General features: G+C 34.2%; 1 pseudogene; it reads left to right on the top strand.

Moving 5' to 3' along the window:
* Window positions 1-2,560: 2,560 nt before the first annotated feature.
* Window positions 2,561-4,444, top strand: LOC149246913 (polyadenylate-binding protein 2 pseudogene; annotated as a pseudogene).
* The last annotated feature ends 1,245 nt before the right edge of the window (window positions 4,445-5,689 follow it).

The following is a 5,689-nucleotide window of genomic DNA, read 5'->3' as shown; positions in this document are numbered from 1 at the left end:
CTTTATGACACTTTAACTATCTACGCGCTCCGCGACCACAACTTGCGGAGACTTTAAATTTTGTACATCAAAACTTGGGCTTTTTGCCCCAAAACCGACCCTAGGGGACCCTATCCCAACAGTCTATGTGGCAGGGGATAGAACTTAATTTTGTTGCATCTGCAAATAAACTAGATGATAGTGTCTCCAATGTTTATGCTACAATCAATGGATCACTATAGTTGCTTTCTTTGCATATTGAAAGCATAGTAGATAAAAAGAAAAGAGGAGAGTTCACCTCTAGTAGAAAGGGGTCAACAATGGACTATGCTTTACTGCAGGAAATTGTATTTTTTCTTTTATTAAAGATAATATTTTGAAAGCAAGTTTTATATAAAAGGAAAATCAAATATATGACCATCTATGTGAATAATTGCAAACAAAATCAAATAAATTCATAGCTTGTCTTCAACGCGAAGCTTATGTCAACACACCACACCATAGGATACACTGAACAACTAATCTTAAATAATAATAAAATTATTAGTAAGGCTAACTGTTGACTTCAAACTACATAGTCTTGCAAATGTGGGAATATGATTGTAATATATCAAATAACCTTTCAACTGAAGTTACATAAGCATGGTCCAATGCATCATAAAATATGATCGATAAGAGACTAATGTGAGTTTTGGACCATGATCTAAGGCATGAGGTAAATGACTTTCAAAAGGAAATATTGGTTTCTATGTCGAGCTCTAATTTCATCTCAGACTTTAGAAATGTACTCGACCATGAACCTACAATTGTATGTAGCTATAGTGTATCACTTATAAAGTCAAGCTTGTTTTTCACCTTAGAGCTTACATCTTGAATATTATATATGCAATAAATAATCATCTTTTTATTGAACTCAATTATAAATTTAGTCACATTCTTATATAGAATGCCTTTAATCCAAGGTTTCAATGATCAATTTAATTATTTTATTGGTTTTTTAGTGGTTTTAGATTAAAAATACGCGTTGATATAACTCACCAAACTCCTTTAAAGTACCATACATATTTCAAATCACATAATAGTTAAACTTTTATTAATGTTATGTCTGCAAATTTATACACCATATAGCCATGTTCAAATTGCATCATACTAATAAGAAAAAAATAATTTATATAAAATATTAATAAAAGCCAAATCTACTTTACAACTTATTTACTTATTACTAATACAAAGAATTACCATCAATACCATTTTTCTTTTATGTCTTTCCATTTCATATCCTAAATGACATATTAGAAGCTTTACACTTCAACCTGCTTTCTCCCTAATTCATACTCCTCACTCACATGCATGAAGTTTCTCAATAATTCCAATTCCAATTCCAATTCCATTCCACCTCAATCATGTAGGTTACCCACGGGTAAAGGGAAAAAGTCTCATTTCTCCCCAATTTATACTCAAACTCATACTCGTCACTCAGATGCATGGATTTTATCAATAATTCTATTCCACCACAAACATGTAGGTTACGCACGTGTAAAGGGAAAAATACTAAAATAAACTTGCAATTTCACAAATGTGAGACGTGAATTGCAATGAGTTGAAAACGGACCTGATATAAAGTAACAAACTCTGTAACCTATTAAATTATATCTTTTTGTTAAATAATATAAAGTAACAAACTCTTTAATCTATATCTTTTATTAAATGATATAAAGTAAGAAACTCTTTAATCTATGTTATTTCACGGAGCAAATTAGAATTCTAGTTTGAATTCGAATTGGATACGGAAAAAATCGATCTGAAGAAAAAATTCAAGAGTATGCATCATATAGACACTTATTTTTTCAAAATTTTAAAAATTGAAAATAACCATCATTATATTCAAATCCTTAAAGAAACATTATTAAATCTTTTTTAAGCGGAATAGTCATGTTTACTTATCTCCAACAATGACCTCTCTTTTGTAAGATGTTACAACTCTTCTTATTTAGAATGATCAGAAACAAATGAGGGACAAATTACAGAGAACATGTAAAATAAAATCTACCCTGTACTTCAATTAAAGACTATATTAATTAATTTAACTTAAAATTAAGTTGTTCAAATTTTTACTTTCATAATGGCGTTTTTTTATTAAATTTGGGAAAATATAATTTTTATTCAATTTTCCAGCGATAGGGCGAAAATACCATTTTTATTCAGTTTTCCAACTATATTGGGAAAATAATATAGCTGGAAATACAATTCAAATGCCAGCTAGCCGACTCTTGAAGAAAAACCCAAGAGTTACACGGCCGACTCATGAAGAAAAACCCAAGAGTTGGAAATAAAGCTCCGTCCACCCCATTTAAATATGTACATATCACCACTACGATTGAATTGGTGCCGCACTCTCACGATTGAGTTGTATATCACCACTACAGGTTGTGCCAAGGAAGGAGTTGATTACGTTGAAACAGGTTGTGCCAAGGGAGGACTTGATTACGTTGAAACAGAACCAAAAGATCAAAACATCAGTGGTGGGTTCTGAATATTTTTATTTCGATTGAATCGATTTTCTGCCGTGAGACTCGCAGAAATGGCAGTTGTTAAAGTCCAACCCGTAGAACAACACGCAGTTGTTAATGGCAGTGAAGTTATTAATAATGGGCGAGAGAATCATCAAGTTATTAATAATGGCAGTAACAGTAAGGAAGTTATTACTAATGGGGGCAGCGAGAAAGCGAATGAATCAGTACGGCCCAAATCTCTGTATGTGGGGGATCTGGAGCCCAATGTTAGCGACGCCCAGATTCAGGAACTTTTCCAGCAGGTTGGCCCGGTGGTCAGTGTTCGCATCTGTAGAGATGCCATAACCAAGACTTCTCTGGGATATGGCTATGTCAATTACAGCACTGCTGAAGATGCCACAGAGGCTTTACGCTGCCTGAATTTTACACCCCTTAATGGAAAGCCTATTCGGATAATGTACTCACACCGTGACCCCAGTATCCGCAAGTGTGGGTCGGCAAACATATTTATTAAAAATCTTCACAAAGCAGTAGACAATCAAACCCTCTATCACAAATTCTCTGTGTTCGGACCCATTCTTTCTTCCAAAATTGCAACAGATGCATCAGGGCAATCTAAAGGATATGGATTTGTTCATTTTGAGCAAGACGAAGCAGCGCGAGATGCAATTAAATGTATGAATGGTACTTTGATAAATGACAGTCACATTTATGTTGGTCCATTTATGAAAAAGGAAGAGAGAGAACAAACGAAGCTGGCGAAAAAGAAGGATAGAGAACAAATGAAAAAGGAACCAGAGCCAGAGGAACAAACAAATGGAAAAGGCAAGTTTAAAAATGTTTTTGTGAACAATTTATCAGAGTCCATGAATGATGAAGATTTAAGGAAATACTTTGATGAGTATGGAACAATTATCAGTGCGGTCGTGATGAGAGATGCAGTAGGGAAGTCAAAGTGTTTTGGATTTGTCAATTTTGAGAATGTCGATGATGCAGCAAAGTCCGTTGAGAGTTTAAATGGCAAGAAAATTGATGGCAAAGAATGGTACGTCGGAAAAGCACTGAAGAAATCTGAATTGAGACAACAATCTGGAACAAATCTTTATTTAAAACATTTGGATGATAGTATAGATGATAACAAGTTGAGAGAACTGTTTTCTATTTATGGCACAATCACTTCATGCAAGATAATGAGGGATTTTCATGGACATAGTAAAGTTTCCGGGTTTGTCTCATTTTCATCACCTCATCATGCATCCCGAGCTTTGGTAGAAATGAATAAGAAAGTTGTCATGGGCAAGCCTCTTTATGTTGCTTTGGCTCAACAAAAAGACGAGAGAAGAGCAAAGCTACAGTCTCACTTCTCCCAACAAAAAGAGGAGAGAAGAGAAAAGCTACAGTCTCATTTCTCCGAGTTGCCTAATCCAATTGGCATGGAACCAACAGCTTTTGCCCATGTCCCCATGTGCAATCCCGAATGTCCTCTATTATCTCTTTATGTTGCTTCGGCTCAACAAAAAGACGAGAGAGGAGCAAAGCTACAATCTCATTTCTCCCAACAAAAAGAGGAGAGAAGAGAAAAGCTACAGTCTCATTTCTCCGAGTTGCCTAATCCAATTGACATGGAACCAACAGCGAGTACCCATGTCCCCATGTGCAATCCCAAAGGTCCTATATCATATCATCCAATTGGTATAGTACCAGCTCCCAAAGGTCATACATTATCTCATCGAATTGGCATGGTACCAGCTCCTCAACCTCCTATATTATATCATCCAATTAGGATGGGGATGGTACCACCTCCTAAACACCCTATATTATCTCACCCAATTGACATGATACCACCTACTTTTTCTCATGGAAGAAGTTATGGACTAAACCAACCAATGTTTGATGTCCCCATGTCCAATCGTGGAAGTTATGGACATGGCCGACCACCACCTCCATCATAGTTACATTACTACTCTTTAGTGTTTAATTATATTTTGATTGTAATATATATATGTTTGGTCTCATTAATTATGCATTTTAGTCTTAGAAATTGATATTTATACATTATATTAAGTTGGCCCTTGGGTTTATTTCTTTGAGTTAAAATAAAGACTCTTAACAATTAAAGTGAAGATTTTTTAGCAGTGATTTTTTTGTTAAATTTTTTTCTTTAGTCTTGCATTACATGTTTACATGCTTTGGGGATGAGTGGGTTCCAATTTTGACTTCTTGCTTGTGTAACAATTACATGTGTGTTCCTAGAGCTAATCATGCACATTGGTTTTAGCAATTTTCCACACATGATTTTAGTTTTTAATGGTCTACTAGTTCAACTCATGGTTTTTTAGTTTTGGTTCTGGAATTGTCCTTGTATTCTAATATAAGGTTAATGGATTTGGATTTATGAATGTGATGATCTATACATATTATATTGGAATATTGGAATGAACAATATAATTAAAAATCTTCTAGAATTCCCATTTTTGGTTCCTAGGGAAAGTATCCATGTAAATTTGTGTGTTCAAATTTATTTTCATTAAGAATTGGCTTTCAACAAGTAACTTTGCAAAATTAAAACCAATAGTATATTACAACTAAGGATATAATGTAGTAATCACTATGTATTAAATAATAATATTCATATAATAGTTAGGACAATTATTAGTGTAATAATGATATAGGTTGATCTTCTCGTTTAGTATTTACATGAAGCCTTCCTTCTTACATCTTCATTCATACTCGGATGTAGCGTCCACATGCAACTCAGTTGTGAAGAGAAAGAAACACAACATAGCATCATTAACAATAGGTGCAACCAAAATCAACAGTAGCAACCATTCAACCATACTTTTAAAGCACAACCTCTAGGCATAAAATTATTGACAACTTCATCTTGTGTAACCATCAGGATTGGTGAATGATTTACAATACAAATCCCATCCACATTCTCTTGATACAAAATCGGCATCAACCTACATATGTAGCAATCCTCAATGTAAAGTCCTCATAAGGAAGATTAAAACATAGACACTTCAATGCTTAGACCTTGACTCAACTATGCATGGCATGACACAATACGTTACAGTTACAAGACACTAGTCCTCATGACAATACAATATTATAAATCAAATAACAGAGCAATGTAACAGTCTCCTCCCTTTTTCTCACACAAAATCATGGTCATATACAATAAAATAACCTCATAT

Source organism: Pinus tabuliformis, chromosome 7 (genome assembly GCF_031772625.1).
Source record: "Pinus tabuliformis cultivar Carrire ecotype Pingquan chromosome 7, CPIR1, whole genome shotgun sequence".
Taxonomy (NCBI): Eukaryota; Viridiplantae; Streptophyta; class Pinopsida; order Pinales; family Pinaceae; genus Pinus; species Pinus tabuliformis.
The sequence above is the reverse complement of the archived record's forward strand: the minus strand, read 5'-3'. Positions and strand labels throughout refer to the sequence as shown.